Below are 18,015 nucleotides of genomic sequence, written 5' to 3'. Positions count from 1 at the left end.
GGGACAGGGGCTTGAACATACTGAATTTGTGGAACAGTGGTTTGAACATAATGCACCGGCACAGGGGTTGCAGCATAATGAGCAGTGTTAACATGTGCTGCAGGGGCATATTGGGTATAGTGCACAGTGTTTTGTTGTTGTGGTCTAGGATTTGTGCTAGGGTGAGTTATTATGGGACCAGTAGTTTGACTCCTACATTCTCTAGCAAAGTGACCTAGCCTACTACACTTGTAACACTTGATTTTCGATTTATCCAACCCCACCCTTAAATTTCCATGAAGCCCTGGAAATTTTCTCCCTGTTCTTTTATAGAACTTGTTTGTTCTTAAACTAAGCAAGGCCAACTGATGCAATATGTCCATTTCCTCTAAGTCAGTGGGATCAAAATGTTGCAAATCATTCAGCTCAAAACACAAATTATCTGACATCTGGTTTTCAGTGTTTGCTGTGAAAGCATAATTTGTAGAGTGAGAATAAGAGTTGACAAAGTTACCCCCAGCTGTTATGTCAACAAAATGATCATAACTCTGATCCTTACTACTACTGCCAGATTCTTCCTGACCAAACAGAGCTGTGCTGCCGAATGAATAATCATCAGCAACTTTACCAGACTCTTGCAACCTCCTTTTTTGGTTCAACTCCCTTTCGTAGGTCAGGAGTCTACCATGGAGTTGGGTCAGGGTCAGATCTTTGAATTCAGCTGAATTCCTGGTGACAAAAACAATTGTGTCCCATTTTTCTGGCAGTGATCTAAGGAACCTGCTATTTTGGGTTGCATTTAGAAATGTAACCTTAACAAGCCTTAGCTCACTGATGAGATAACTGAAACGTTCAAATTGTTGGGTTAGTGATTCCCCTTTGATGTGACAAAACGTTTCATACTACTGATTCAGAATTTCCCTATTGTTTTCGATAACCTCCTCTGTTCCTCCGAACTGTTCCTTCAATGCATCCCACAATTCTTTTGCACTGTCACAATGTAACAGTCCAGCATAGATTTCGTTGGGGAGTGCAGAGGCTATGATGCTAAACGCTTTGGCATCCAGTTCAAACTTCTGAAAATCCAATTCAGTGTAATTTTCAGTTGGTTTAGGAACGAATTTTTTGGCGTCCTCTACGCTTGGCACCATAGGAACATGAGGACCGAAAATGACAGACCTCCAACATCCAGTGTTTTGTTGAGCGAGGATGTGACGTATCCTTCGCTCCCAGATGTTGTACTCATTTCTTTTCAGCATAGGTGGTTTAAACAAAGAGCCAATGTTATTTTTATCATCTTGAGATTGCGACATCTTTCCGGTTGTTTTACAGGTACTGATTAATCAACTTTATCGGTGATTAAACCTTACTCTGTTTTTCAACACAATGAACAAACGATCAGTATCAACAATTTCGAGCTGAACTATTTACGTCAAAATGATTGTTAGATCAAGTTTGACTGTCCAAGCCCTGATACCAATTGTTAGGATCTGAGTTTGGATTGATTGTGATTTGTGTTTGAATTTAGATGAACAGATGAAAGAGTTGTGCAGCGGAATTTAATGGAACCAAACTTTTCACAATCAAACAGAAGAAATGCTATCAATCATACATTTTCTAACACTGAATCAAATGATTAAATTTATTTTTAAACTCTGATTACAATGTGTGTATGATATGCAAACTCCCCCTCAGCCTGAGCTCAGTGTTTGTTCGTGCAGAAAGAAGATGGTGAATGAGCTAAACAGAACAGTACAGAGTACTGTTCTATTTATAGGCACTTGCAAACCACTGAGCATCAAAGCTGACGACACCATGAAAGTGACCTCTAACCTCCTAACAAACTCTAACCTCTGATCTATACAAACACTGCTATGCTAACTACTGATATTACATTTCAATGCATAAACTAAACATAAACTGCTGCTGCATCCTTCCACTGCTGTGAACCCAGCAGTACTTGTCATGATCAGCAGAGCTTGAACCAAGGCAGTTGATTGAGCAGCAGAGCTTTAGTTCTTCTATCAGACTTTGTCTTGGTCAGCAGTTATAGGTCAGCAGATGTTGAAACCACTTTCAAGGGGAGAGACTTGCAACCAGTCATCTGCTTATTTTGAATCTACTGTTGTGATCCAGTTTTGGCTTTTATTATCTGTTCCTTTGGTAGGGTTCAATCCCAACAAGTCTCAATCAGGGTTTGGTAGTTGGCCTTTCAAAATTCAAGGAGGCAAACATGGCTTTAACTCACAATGAAAAGGGTTTCAAATCTGTTATTAAAACACTTAAGCAAAGTGTATCTGAATTAACAAAAACAGTTTTGAATAAGCAAACGGGAATCAATAACTATATTAACATCATTGAGGATTTAAAGAAGGAGTTAGCCATTGCCAAATGCGAGCATGGTGCGATCAAGCTCAAGTTGGAGAGTTATTCTAACTCCCAATATGTGCTTGATCATATCATCGAGGTCCAAAAGCTGAAAGGGGATGTGAAATGCATTCGGTATAAGTCGTGTCCACCTCCGTTAATACACAATTATACCAAACTACCTGATGAGGAAGAAATGCCATGGTTTGAACCATCTGTACCTCTTAATCCCGAAGAGGTTGCAGCAGGTTTAGGGTTCAAACTAGATGATTCATCAAAGGAATCAGAAAAGACAGAAAATGTGTCTTGTGTTGTGGACCAAAGTCCTCCAATAATTGAGGATTATGTTTCATCAGATGATGAATCTGATGACGTATTGGATGACTCAGATGAGAGTTATCAGGATCAATCTCTTGACAAGAAGAAAGGAGTAGAAATTCCTGTTGAGAATCATATTTTGTGTGATCCTCCTACTCCCGTTGCCCCCATTGTGCAATCAATTGCAAAACAAGAGATTGATTCAATCAAGTCTGTGGAGAAATCTGTGTCTACGTTTGAGGGTGATAATGTGTTGTATACTTTGGTTGGTGATGATAAAATTTACTCAAACAAGGATTTCCCAATTAAAAACGTTAATCCATCAATGATTGAATGAGTTTTAGAAGATTCTACCAGTAAGTTTTTGGGTAAGGCGATCCCAAGAGTTAAAGTAACTCAGTGTGATCCTATTCCAAAACAATACGGAAATAAAAAATTACCAACTGAAAAACAACCAATCGCCTCTAAAGATAAACAACAAGAAAAACGAGCTCAACAACCTAAGGTCGAACCAAAGCGAGCTCGAAACAAGAAAAAGGGAACGGATGTTAAATTTGTGGCCTCAAGTGGTACTGACAAAGTTGAAACTTTTGAAAACAAATCTAATACTGCTTTTGTTCAATAAGTTAAAATTTTGAAACATAACAGTGATAACAATTATACTCAACATACAAATGGGTGTGATAATGAAGCTAGTACCTAAAGGCCTGCAAGTTCAACATCGGGACATCGATCAGAATCTCCCAAATTTGTTGAAAGGAGAACATGTTTTAAGTGTGGGGAATTTGGGCATATAATTAAAAATTGTATAAACCCACCAAAACCAAAGTTTGTTAAAAAACTCCCTCCTGAAAAGGATTACCAACGTTGTCCTGTGTCACCTAAACAAGACAAATGGATTATTAAGGAATAAGAAGCAAAACAACGACGTAGAAATGTTAAGGTAATCGAAAGGCATTAAAACCTGATGTGGTTGAAAAGGGACCAAGTTCATCAAATTCGTCAAAACCAGAAGTGTCTAAAATAGTAAATAATAATCAATCTGGTAAACGACAATAATCTTGGAAACCTAAAACCGGTACAGTTTCAGGGGGAGGCACAACATTTCCAAATCATCAAGAAATAGAAATAAAATTTCTTGATGATAAGGGTCGACCCAAGACCACTAAGGCTTGAGTCCCTATGTTATGCAGGGTGTTCCAGGAGGAACTGTGAATAGTCTTTGGATTGTTGATAGTGGAGCATCCCGCCACATGACAGGCGACTTAAGGCTCCTGTACGATGTGAAAAGCATTAGGGGAGGCTATGTTGCCTTTGCTGGCGATAAAAGTGGATACATCACTGGAGAGGGAATGATTTCCAATGGTGTTGTTAGTTTCGACAACATCAATTATGTGCGTCAAATTGATCACAATCTTCTTAGTGTTTCGCAAATCTGTGACAAGAAGTTCATGGTACATTTTGATGATACTGGCTGTTATGTGCTGAAACCCGGTTTCAAGATTCCCAAAGAATGGATTCTGTTGACGGCTCTAAGAATTAAAGACTTGTATTTTCTTGATATGAGCCAAGCTATTACCACGTCTGCACAAGTTACATGTTTTGTCTCAAAGGCCACTGAAAAGGAGTCTATATCTTGGCACAGACATATGGATCACATTCACTTAAGGAAGATGAACCATCTGGTGAGAAATAATCTTGTGAATGGTGTTCCAGTGAAGAGTTTTCATTTGCAAGACGTCTGTGTATCATGCCAAAAAGGAAAGCAAACGAAGAAGTCCCATCCAATCAAGAAAGTTAACACCGTTAACATGCCTCTTGAACGTCTTCATATGGACCTTTTTGGACCTATGAAGCACAAGACTACGTTTGGGAATGCTTATTGTTTGGTTGTAACTGATGACTATTCAAGATTCTCATGGGTATCAATGATGGCACACAAGAGTGAGACTCCGGGAATCCTCAAAAATCTGCTCACTTTACTTGAAAATTTGTATACTTTGCGGGTAAAGCGAATCAGAAGTGACAATGGCACAGAATTTAAGAACCAGGTTAGGGACTAGTTTTGTGCTTCTAAGGGAATTCTGCATGAGTACAGTTCTCATTACACGCCTCAACAAAATGGTGTCACTGAGAGGAAGAATAGAACGCTTATCGAGACGGCAAGAACTATGTTAGTGGAGTCGGAGCTTCATGTTCAGTTTTGGGGGGAGGCTGTGGCTACTGCTTGTTATACTTTAAACAGGGTTCTTACTGTTAAAAGGCGAATTCTTGCACAGAAGGAAACCGGATGTGTCTTAGTTAGAACCGTTTGGGGCTCCATGCACTATGATTGATCCACATGACAAGTTTGGTCCAAAGGCTATCGAAGGCTTCTTTCTTGGGTATGCTACTCCAAATTTCAGGGTGTGGAATCTAGAAACGAAAAAGATTGAGGAATGGGGTGAAGTTAGGGTTCAAAGGTATACTGAATGTGTGAGAGCTCCGGGTGCTCCTTGGATGTTTAATTATGATGGACTGTTTGATTCCTTTAATCTGGCAACTTTTGATGAGGCATCTGCAGCAGCACAAATGTTACTTGAAGGTGATGCAGCAGTTGATTCATCATTAGTACGACCAATTATTGTTAACCAACAAGAATCTGGTTCGGTTAATAATGTTGTTCAAAATGAGGAATTTGAAGATGCAGTAGATTAAAATGTTTCGTCGGAAGATGATTAATTTCATGATGCAAATGAAGCAACTCCAGCTCCTATTCATGCTCCTGTTCAAGGTGTTTCTGAAGCAACTTCTCAGGTGTAGAATCAAGACAATGTTGAAGGGAATGCGTCCGCATCTACCCCTGTCTCCAGGCATCGATTTGGTGGTTGATTTGAACATCAATAATTTGGGTATTAATGCTCGAGTTCCCGATGTTCCAGAAACTCGAATTCATGATACTCATCCTCGGCAGAATATAATAGGAGATGTCCAAAGTGGTATGTAGACACGTAATCAGCTTCAAAACAACCAGAATGTTGGGTTGTATTCGGCAATTAGAGAATCCGGGGAACAGAATGATTGGTCTTTCGCCTGCTATGTCTGTCAAGTTGAGCCGAAGTCGTGGAAAGAGACGATGAAAGACGATTCATGGGTTGAAGCAATGCAAGTAGAACTTCAGCAGTTTCAGCAATTGGGCGTGTGGAAATTGGTAGACAGGCCTCCAAACTATAATAAGATTGGTACTAGATGGGTTTACAAGTGCAAAAAGGATGACCGAGGTGTCGTTGTGAGAAATAAAGCGAGATTGGTTGTCCAGGGCTTTAAACATGTAGAAGGCATTGATTATAATGAAGTTTATGCACCAGTGGCACGTCTTAAGGCGATAAGGATTTTCTTGGCTTATGCGTCCTACAAGAAGTTCACTGTGTATCAGGTGGATGTGTGATGTGTGAAAATGTGTATATTAAATTTGAACAAGTTTTAAAAATGGAATCACAACCTAAACCACACACAATCGGCAAGTGCACCGGTCGCAGTGTAGTGTAGATGGCAAGACCGGATATCAATCCGTGGACACTATATGCAAACTCTAGATAATGAACCTCTATCGAATAAGTAGCCAAATTTTTAGATTTGTTTTGGAGTGATTTTTAACAATTAAATATTAACTAAATTAAATAAGAAGATGTATGAAACAAAGCCAACAAACGAAGCAAACACGCGAGCAAATTGTGATCAAATATATATGAGATAAAGGCTACCTAGGTGTCGAATCCCTAGAATCATGCAATGCTATGTGACAATGATAACGGCTAAATATCTGTTTCCCTCAATTGACCCCCCACTAGAGATGTCCCAAATGAAGAAGCAAGACTACATGTGAAGTGCTAGAACGAACCAGCTCGAGCTATCGATACCAAATCCTACGAAAATAGAATCCTTTTGACCTCAGAGACAGTTATGTTAAGAGAAGATCCCAAAATCGCAAAGCAAACCCAACTTTGATAATTGAAATCCTAGGAAACCTTAATTACGATGCAATAAACGAGCCCGAGCTATCGGTCACCCAATCTACCCACCAATAATTAGCTAATAACCTAGCTCACCCTAATCGTCTTTCGAGTCACAAGATGAGGATGCAAGTTTTAATATAGTGATTTTAATTATTAGTCAACTTGGTCAATTTCTCAACTCAATATTCAACCCGAAAATCCTAAGATAACCGAATTAAATTAAATCCTAAGTCTAGGGGGAATTTCTTCGTGCCTAAACCGCTGAATTTATTGACTAATAAAATAACCAAAACATACCAACATGCAATATCAAGATCAATATCAAAGAAAAGTTATGTAAATCACATCAAATAACCGAAAACATGTCACAAACGCATTACAATCCTCTAGTTCATCAAAACCCAAGTAGTTATGAAGTTTAGCCACTCATAATATTCAATAAAACAACTGAACAAAGTCTGAAAACAACTGGAAACATGGTTCAAAGCGAATAGAAACCGAAAAACTAATGTTTAACGAACCCAAATTGCTCAAAACTCGAACCAAAAGCTTCCAAGACCTTTGCACAGCTCCAAGATGCTCCAAAATCGCTCCAATATGCTCCAATGCCATCTGAGTTGCGTCTCCTCTAACCCTAATCGGCTGTATTGTATTTATAACATTTTTTGCGAAAAACGACATGCTTACGGACCGTATGGGTGATGCTTTGCGGTCCGTAAGGCTGTTAGGAAATTCGAGCGCGCGCCCCCTCTTTGCGGACCGTAAAGACCAGGTCTTACGGTCCGTAAGGGGTCCTGATCAGCAACTTCTTCATTTTTTCTTGTTTTCCGACACGTCTTTCCATGGTTCTCTTGCTGCATTCACTTCCCTCATTTTCACCGCTAAATCAACATGTTCTTCACAGTTTCCTGTAAATAAAACACATAATCAAATAAGTACCAAAATTGCGGGAAAACCACATCCAAAACTATCAAAATGCAAGGAATTCGATACGAAAAATATGTGTAATTATAAACATATCAAACATCCCCACACTTAACCTTTTGCTTGTCCCTAAGCAAAATCCTAAGCAGCATGTCTAACTTAAACACTTTTACAAGAACGCAAATCTCGAACAAGTTATATCGCGAACTACGAAGTCATCCACCACAAAAGTTTTGCAAGACTTACAACATTCAAAAGGTGACGAATCATAACATTTAAATGAAAACGGGCCTACCTAATCAAGCTTTTCTTACCTTCGAGCAACCAATCATGCAATGTCAATACCCCTCACAATATCACTCATCTCTCGGCTGATAAATATGTTATTTTGAGTGAACTCTCAAAACCATACTATGAAGCACACTATCATAAGATTGTACGCCAATCAGAATTCCACCTATTTGTTAAGATTTAACACGGATCAAGAGGGCTTTATTGGGTAGGTAAGGGCTACGGGTAGGTTATTTTATTCGGAAACAATGGGCTAACACAAATGAACACACGATAAACCGGATAAATACGAATTTAAATACTAACATATTGGTCGCTTTGACCCACAACTTTAACATATATATTTTTTTCTTTTTTTTTTCATTTTTTTGTCATTTTTAATTTTTTTCATTTTTTTCTTTTCTATCTTTTTTTTTCATTTTTCATTTTTTTTTTCGAATATAATAATCACATAACACGATCCGGGTATCACATCACAAACGGGTAACAAATGAAAGGCTAGGCTCAACGTGGTGTATCTAAGGGTAGTGGTGAAACGGGTCAAACACAAAGGTAACACAAACAAGGTGATCCTAATGCCTCTATCATATCCATGTCAAATCCTAACTGAAGGTCTCAAACTGTATCAAAACGCACAAGTTCTAAAGTAATGCAACAAAGTCGGTAAACACACATGAAACGAAAGTAGTGAACATATAAATATGAATATGTAAAGGCTCAAATCTCACTATCATGTGGTAAATAAGGGCTACCGATATCGACAATGCACAACTAATTAACTCTCCGGCTCCATCCACTATCCTAGGCATCCCAAACCCTTTTACTTCCCAAAAACCGATTCAGTCAACCTACTATCCCGCAACTTAAAGAAACACGTGCTTTCCAACTCGTAAATTCGACAATTAAACCGCTTTTGACCGACGTTTTGAAAAGGTTTTTCGTTTTCTATGCGCTAAAGGATCGGGACTCACAAAACCAACTCTTTTTTTTCGATTTTTTAATTTTTTAATTTTTTTTTAATTTTTTTTTAGAATTTACAGACTCATTTTACAAAATTCCCCCATCCCCACACTTGAAAGACACATTGTCCCCAATGTGAACAAAAAGGAAATAAACAAAGAATATATAACAACAACAATCAGGAAGAGTGAAACTGAAACTCCCATGATATGCTCGAGACACTTCGTAGATGAATAAACCGTTCAGCTTACGCGACTCAGCATCATAATATAACCTGTATAATGAACTGCACGGCTAGAAGCAATATATCAAACACAACAATAATATACAATAAATATACAACTTACACGTACAACAAAAGACCCAACCGGTTACCCTTACAATTCCCCCGAATATATGTATCAAGTACAGACCATGATCATAAGAACAAAAATAAAGGGAAAAGTACAAAGGTAACCCAAAATCCCTGCTGATGCTGACTACTGCTGGCCTGGTGGGTGCGGCTGATCCTGTGGAGGAATGTGAAAATGATCAATGATGCGCTGGAGCATCGTCTTGATCTCTGCCTGTGTATCTATCACCTCCTCTACAGACTACTCCAAACTATCCGACCTCTCATCCACTGACCTTGTTGCTCTAGGGGCTCCAGCACCCCTAACCCAAGCTCTCTCCCTATCACCATGCCTAAAACGTGGTGCTACCACCGGGACCTCCTCCTGTGCCTTACCTCCGGCCCCAATAACCAACTGCACGGCCCTCGGCTCAAGAAACCTAGGCGGATCGCTCGGTGCCAACAACTGTATCATCTGCCTCATGTCACGCAGCTTATACAGTGACCCGGCAAGCTCCTCATGCAACCATCCTGGTGGGAAATCCTGATACACACCCAAACTCTCAACAAGTACACTGATATATGAACCCATACAGATCCTGGAGTCTATACCGCATCCTCGAGCTCTGTCAAAGGCGTGAAGTAAAAACACTGCTAAATTGGCCTCCTGGCCCTCCACCATGCAATACAACGCGAACAGATCATGATATGTAACTTTCTCGAGACTCATGTATCGAGAAAGTATGGTGCAAGCTAGAATCCGATGTAGAAAGCGAATGATCGGATCTCTGATCTGCGAGGCTGGAATCCCTGAAGCCCACGCACCATCTTCTATGGTGGACCAAAATGCCATCAGCTGTGTCGTGGTGACACACTGAGGTAATGCCTCATCCGTCCACCCCATCAAACTCTCAGTGAAGACATGCTGCATAGTCTCCTCCAATGTATATAACCCTGTGTGGACGGTGAACTGAGCAAGGGACAGTATGTGTGTCCGTCGTCCAAGGGCAAAGCTAACTGCGGCAGGCTCAGCAATGCGAACATGATGTAGCCTGAAAGTAGCATGAAACTCCAGTACAAGCTCATGATGATACGGGAAGCGAAAACACATATTTTTGGTGTGCTGGGGGTGGCAGTTGCGGCCGTATAGCATTTCGTTCGCGGCCGAAACGAATAAATATACAACAAAAATAAAAAATTTCGGCATGCCCCCGACGTATTTACAAGAAACCAACCGTCCTCGCCCGAATGGAGATTGATTACGGCCGAGGCGATACAAATAAAACGCAATAGAAATGTTGCACTTTAATGTATATCAATTCAAAGTTCAAGTGCACTGTATAGGACGCATCCGACGCAAATTAAACAACATAAAACAAAAAACAAAACGCCTAAACTAAGACTGAAACGACTCGAACTAGACTGCATAAAACATGAGACATGACTCGACTCATAACATATCTAAATCTAAACTTTAACTAAAACGGAACCGACACGACTCGACAAAACGACAAAACCCAAACCTACTAAAACCACCAACTAAGACGACTCGACAACCACAAAAGACACGAGCTACACTAAGGACTCGACAAACTGCATAAATTATCACTCAACTTAACCCGACAACGACACCACACGACTGAACTGAACCCGAAACAGACTCGACACGACTCAGAACCAACTGAAACCGACACTTATACACCCTGATCAACATCTACAGACTCAAAATAAAAAAACTGATTCAACACAAAATACACAAAAATACAGAAAGCATACCTGAATGTCGATGAAACGCGGAAAACGAGACTGACCGGAGTGTAGGTGGGTGGCGGATGACGGCTCGGTGGATGGTGAAGGTGGTCAGCGGCTGGGCGGATGGATAGTGGTGGTTTGGTGGTTGGTTGCAGGTGGCAACGAAGAGCGGTGGTAAGGGTTGGTGTTGGTCGGAAGGCAGAAGGCTGAGGGCTGTGCGGCGAGTGGTGGTCGGCGGTTAATGGGTGAGGAAAGGTGGACGGGGGTTGTTGGTGAAGCAGAGAGGATGGCGGAAGATAGTGATGTTCGGTGTGGAGACGGCGGCGGTGATGGGAGTGGCGGTGAGTATGACAATGGTGGAAAGTGGGAGGGTTTGGGGGTTGAATCGGCGGTGGTGTTTGGGTGAATGAGGAAGACGGCCCAATTTGGGGGTTTTATATTTTTTTGAACTGGTGAAAGGCTTACGGACTGTATGACTAACCCTCTACGGTCCGTAAAGATTTCATTTTTTTTCTGACCGCCTCATTCTTACGGACCGTATATGAACGTCTTTGCGGTCCGTAAAGTGTGCCAAACAGATTTTTTTATATATATTATTATTTATTAATTATTATTAATGATTTATTATTATTAGTGGTTATTATTGTTATTAAACCCTTAACTCACCTCGTTTCCGACGTTACACCCGCACGCCTTGGCTCGGCTTTTCTCTACCTGTGAACTGCGCGTCTCGACAAACAGATCAGTACGCTCAAAACAAAACAAACTCTACAAGACTCAAGATACATAAAAAATAAATTACACACAAAACGGTACAAAGTATACAACTCGGGAGACCCGAGTGTGCAAAACAACTCTCACGTGCTCATAACGGGGAGGTCAATCACCTCCTCCTCTCGATCCTCTGTCGGTCCCTCGACAAAATGCTTCAATCGATGCCCATTGACCTTGAACCTCTGACCGTCCTCATTCTCAACTTCTAGTGTCCCGTACGGAAACACCTGCCTAACCACATACGGTCCATGCCAACTGTTGGTGCACTACATCTGTTGATTCCGTCTAGGTGTCTAGGATCAGGTCTTGCAATGTTTTGTATATCATAGGGCACGTTTTACGAGAAAACAGGAGTCTGTATAGGTTTTAGGAGCATGGATCGCTCATAGGGTCATAGAAGTCTTGGGTCGCTTGTCTGTCAATGGTGGATCGCTTTTGTGGTCAAGTTTGGATCGCTCATATGTACATGTCCATATGAGCGGTTCCAAACCACTATATATAGAGGCCCTTGAGCGATCCTCAGTAGGAAGTCATTGTATTCCACGCCGAAGCTTTGCCGGTGTGAAGATCGAGCTGTAAATCATTTCAAATCAGTAAAACAGGCAGTTAGGAGGAAGAACAAGCTATATCTACTTGCATTTCTTATTATTCCGCATCTGAAACGCAAGAGTTAACCTCTGAACGACTCGTTTGGGTCAGCATTCGATCCTACACCAACGCGATCTCAACTTTCCCGGGAACAGCTTCAACCGGGAATTGTATAGCAACACCTTCTCCCCACACTTGAACTCTTTCACCTGCTTCAAGTGTTTGTCGTGCAACGCCTTAGTATGCTCTTTATATGCCCATGACTTCTCATACGCCACATCGTGTAGCTCCTCTAACTCATGAATCTGAAGAAACCGGTTCTTGCCTGCAGCTGGCAAGTCAAGATTTGCTGCCTTTAGTGCCCAGTATGCACGATGCTCTAGCTCAACCGGCAGATGACACGCTTTCCCATAAACTAACCTAAAGGGTGTGGTCCCAATAGGCGTCCTATAAGCAGTACGGAAAGCCAACAGAGCGTCATCTAACTTCTCGGACCAATCAATACGACTATTGCCGACAGTTTTCTCCAAGATTCTCTTAATCCCCCTATTCGAATTTTCCACCTGCCCACTTGTTTGTGGATGATAGGCCGTCGAAAGCCGATGGGTGATCCCATAGCGTTTCAAGACCTTCTCCATCTGTGAATTGCAGAAGTGGGTGCCTCGATCAGATATCAAGGACTTCGGTGTCCCGAACCTAGCAAACAACCTCCTCAAGAATCTCACAACAACCCTCGTGTCATTCGTAGGAAAGGCCTTTGCCTCCACCCACTTAGAAACATAATCCACTACGACTAGGACGTATCGGTTCCACCTCGACATAGGGAACAGACCCATAAAATCGATACCCCAAATATCAAAGACCTCAACCACCTGAATGGGGTTTTGGGGCATCACAGCTTCGCACAAACTCATGTGCATCCCTAAAGATGGTCGGCCAATAAAAACCCGCATCAAACACGCGTGTGGCGATATAAGTTGCACCATAATGGCCACCAGTCGGTCCTCATGACAATGTCGCAAAATGCTGCGCGACTCGGACCCAAACACGCATGTCCTAATAACCTGGTCTGCACCGATCCTAAACAAGTACGGATCCTCCCAAATGTAGTGCTTGACATCCGCAAGGAATTTCTTCTTTTGCTGATACGTCATGCCCTCCACAAGGTCACCTGTAGACAAGTAATTCGCCAGATCAACGAACCAGGGAAAGCCTTCCTCGTGGGCTTTCAAAAACATCAACGCCTCATGGGGAAACTCATCCCCAATCCTATCCTCCCGAGTTTTCTCTATCTCGGGGCTCTCTAATCTCAACAGATGATCAGCAACTACGTTCTCAGCCCCCTTCTTGTCCCTAATCTCTAGGTCAAACTCCTGAAGCAGCAAAATCCATCGAATAAGCCTAGGCTTCGCATCCTTCTTCACAAACAAGTAACGAAGAGCCGCATGATCTGTGAAAATAACAGTCTTCGATAGCACAAGATAGGAATGGAATTTTCCGCACGCGAATACGACTGCCAGCAACTCCTTCTCCGTCGTGGTGTAGTTTTCTTGGGCGTCGTTTAGGGTCTTGCTAGCGTAGTAAATGGGATGAAAGTGTTTCTCCCTACGCTGCCCTAGAACGACCCCAACAGCAAAGTCGCTGGCATCGCACATGATCTCAAATGGGAGGCTCCAATAGGGAGCAATCAGAATGGGAGCACTCACTAACCTCTCCCTAATCAACTCAAAGGCCCTTAAACACTCATCGTCGAATACGAATGGCCTATCCTTCTCTAGCAGCTGGGTCATCGGGCGAGCAATCTTTGAAAAGTCACGGATGAAACGGCGGTAGAATCCCGCATGACCCAAGAAACTCTGAATCGATTTCACAGAAGTAGGTGGTGGGAGCTTAGAAATAACATCAACCTTGGCTTGATCAACCTCAAGCCCCGCCTGTGAAATCTTGTGCCCTAGCACAATCCCCTCTCGAACCATAAAGTGACACTTCTCCTAGTTAAGCATCAGGTTCGTCTCCTCACATCGAGTAAGCACACGCTCGAGATTACGCAGACAATGATCGAAAGAACTCCCAAACACAGAAAAGTCATCCATAAACACCTCCATGGAGTCCTCGATCAACTCATGAAAGATTGCCACCATACAGCACTGAAATGTGGCTGGAGCGTTACACAACCCAAATGGCATGCGTCGATACGCGAAGGTGCCAAAAGGGCATGTAAATGTGGTCTTTTCCTGATCCTCTGGTGCAATAGGGATCTGGAAATAACCTGAGAATCCATCAAGAAAGCAATAGAACTGCTGTCCTGACAGTCGCTCCAGCATCTGGTCAATGAATGGCAAAGGAAAGTGATCCTTGTGCGTGGCATCGTTGAGTCTGCGATAATCTATGCAAAGTCGCCAGCCGGTGACGGTCCGGGTGGGTATCAACTCATTCCTATCATTGACGACCACTGTCATACCCCCCTTCTTGGGGACCACCTGGACGAGACTCACCCATGCAGAGTCCGAAATCGGGTAAATCAGTCCTGCATCCAGCAACTTAATCACCTCTTTCTTCACTACGTCCTGCATATTAGGGTTTAGCCTTCTCTGAGGCTGAACCACCGGCTTGAACTCTTCTTCCATCAAGATCTTGTGCGTGCAAAATGAAGGGTTAATGCCCTTGATGTCCATCAGCTTCCACGTAATAGCATGCCTATGCTCTCTCAAAACACTCATCAGCTTCTTCTCCTCCTCCTCCGTCAATCCAGCAGAAATGATGACGGGTAACTGAGCTCCCTCACCCAAGAATGCGTACTCCAGATGAGACGGCAACTCCTTTAACTCCAGGGGCGGGGATGCCTCAACAGACGGTCTCTCCTTCAGGATCTCCTCCTCCTCGATGACCTCAAACACCTCGAATATAGGGGAAGGCTCGGTAGCCTGCAATAGAGGGTCCTGCTCAACATCTAACTCAGACGCATCTCTCCCACGAATCTCGCTGAGAAGGCCACCCACATGTGACATGAGAGTATCAATAAAGTAAAGAGTGTCATCATGCTGACGGGTGTGCCTCATAGAATGTTGGATATCAAAAGTGACCTCATCTTTATCGACACGAAGAGTCAACTTGCCATCATATACCTCAATGACTGCTCGTGCAGTGGCAAGGAATGGACGACCTAAGATCAACGGGACCTCAGAGTCCTCATCCGTGTCGAGAATGACAAAATCCATGGGAAATACGAACTTGTCGACTTTCACCAACATGTTCTCCACGATGCCCCTAGGATACTTCACTGATCGATCGGCGAGCTGAATACTCATGTGCGTAGGGGAAGGCTCTCCTAGGTCAAGCTTAGCGAATATGGAATAGGGCATGAGGTTTATGCTAGCACCTAGGTCAGCAAGCGCGTTGCTGACAGTAAGATTCCCAATCAGACATGGGATGGTAAAGCTACCAGGATCAGACACTTTCTTCGGCAGCTTGTTCTACAAGACGGCAGAACACTCCTCGCTCAGGGTGACAGTCAACAGATCCTCTAATTTCTTCTTATTCGTAAGAAGATCCTTCAAAAACTTCGCATACTTCGGCATCTTCGCTAAAGCCTCAACGAACGGGATGTTCACATGTAGCTTCTTCAGCATCTCCATGAAACGACCATACTGCTCCGCGTCCTTACCCTTCACTAACCTACCAGGGTAAGGGGGTGTTGGCTTGTACAACCTCATTGGCTCCTTCTCTGCATCTTTCTTCTCTCCTGGAGACCCGCTGGACTGTGTTGTACTTGTTGGGCGCAGCCTAGGGTGCACTTTGCCAGCTGGTGTCTCCATCTCAATCTCCTCGTCGACCTCCGGGTCCTCATCGACTACCGGCTCGACCTCTACAGCTCCTCGACCGCTCCTAGTGGTAACAGCCTTCGCAGTGGCGTTCGGATTTCCAACAGTGCTACTAGGGAGACCACCTTAAGGTCTCTGGTTCAGCTGATCGGCCAGCGAACCCACTGTCCTCTCCAGGTTCTGTAGTGCAGTGCTCTGACTCTTCTTGAAGGTCTCGTGCTCCATGAACCTTGACTGTGTCTCCTGATGTCGAGTATCCTCTCGTGTGATGAACTGCGTCAGCAACTGCGTCTGCATGGCTAACTTCTCCTGGTTTTGCCTCAGCATCTCCTCTATGGTTGGGTTCTTCGTACCCGAACTCGCTCCTGCGTCCTGAAACAGACTCTGACGCGGCTGAAACCCCGGTGGGTTGTTGTTCTTCCAGCTGAAGTTCGGGTGGTTCTGCCAGTTCGAATTGTAACGCTCCCTGAAATTTCCTTGATTTCGATTACCCACAAACTCTACCTACTCTGGTGTCTCAGTAGGGGCAATAGGACACGCGGTCGTGTCATGCCTACCAGTGCATATCTCGCATAGCTGCTCCTTCTATACCTTCATATCACCCACCTGCTTTTGCAAAGCGTCAATCTGCGCTTGCATCCTGGTGACCTCATCGACCTTGTGCACTCCTCTATGTGTAGTGGATGAATCTCTAGACTCAGGAAACTCGTAGCTACTCATCGCTATATCCTCGAACATATCCATGCACTCATCAGGTGTCTTGGCGGCAGCAGATTGCCCCCAGCAGTAGTATTCAGCATATTCCTTGTAGTGGGCGTCACTCCATGATAGAACCTCTCAACTAAAGCCCAATCCTCGAATCCATGATGAGGACACTTGAGTAGTAACTCCTTGAAACGCTCCCATGTCTCGTAGAACGACTCTCCCTCCTTTTGGCGAAACTCTTGGATCATGCTCCTCAGACGAGCGGTTTTAGAAGGGGGAAAGTACTTGCCTAAGAATTTTTCTTTCATACCGGCCCAGGTAGTGATGGATCCCGCAGGAAGTGATTCCAACCAAGCATGAGCGCGGTCAGCGAGCGAGAATGGAAATAGGCGCAGCTTGCAGGCATCCTCGGTGACACCTTGCTCTTGGAACGTATCGCAGATAGCTGAAAAGCGTGAGAGATGGACATTCGGGTCCTCAGAAGGTAACCCGTGGAACTGGATGGTGTTCGTAACCATCGTGATGATCTGGGGTGGAATCTGCCAGCGATTAACTCTGATAGCGGGTCGGGTAATGCTGGAACGAGCATTGGCCGCGTTCGGCCTGGCGTAGTCTGCGACGACTCTCCTAGCTGGGGCTTCGTTGTCACCCATAGTAAAAGCAGAAGATGAAGTGTGTACCTGACTAGCTCGGAAAGTGCGAAGGCGCTCGTGGAAATCTCGCTCGGGCTCAGACGAAGCAGCAAACGAAGGTGGCCCCTGTGAACGAGTGTGGTGCATACAATGAGAAGAATTCTAATCTAAGTACTAAAGAAAATCTAACCTTAAAGGCACAAATTGCAAGCAAAGGCACCTAAAGGCAATGGAAATCTATGAAAGCGAATAAACAACTAAATAGACGACTCGGGTCGTTCTCTAAAGTGCCAATGTCCCCGACAACGGCGCCAAAAACTTGATGTGTGAAAATGTGTATATTAAATTCAAACAAGTTTTAAAAATGGAATCACAACCTAAACCACACACAATCGGCAAGTGCACCGGTCGCAGTGTAGTGTAAATGGCAAGACCGGATATCAATCCGTGGACACTATATGCAAACTCTAGATAATGAACCTCTATCGAATAAGTAGTCAAATTTTTAGATTTGTTTTGGAGTGATTTTTAATAATTAAATATTAACTAAATTAAATAAGAAGATGTATGAAACAAAG

At 43.1% G+C, this 18,015-nt stretch overlaps 1 non-coding gene across 1 annotated transcript; it reads left to right on the top strand.

Annotated features, from left to right (window-relative positions):
* The first annotated feature begins 16,958 nt into the window (after window positions 1-16,958).
* On the top strand, window positions 16,959-17,065 carry LOC118486855. Its single transcript, XR_004880022.1, has one exon. It is a non-coding gene; the product is annotated as a small nucleolar RNA R71 (small nucleolar RNA).
* Window positions 17,066-18,015: the final 950 nt, after the last annotated feature.

This window comes from Helianthus annuus, chromosome 14 (genome assembly GCF_002127325.2).
Source record: "Helianthus annuus cultivar XRQ/B chromosome 14, HanXRQr2.0-SUNRISE, whole genome shotgun sequence".
NCBI lineage: Eukaryota > Viridiplantae > Streptophyta > Magnoliopsida > Asterales > Asteraceae > Helianthus > Helianthus annuus.
The sequence above is the reverse complement of the archived record's forward strand: the minus strand, read 5'-3'. Positions and strand labels throughout refer to the sequence as shown.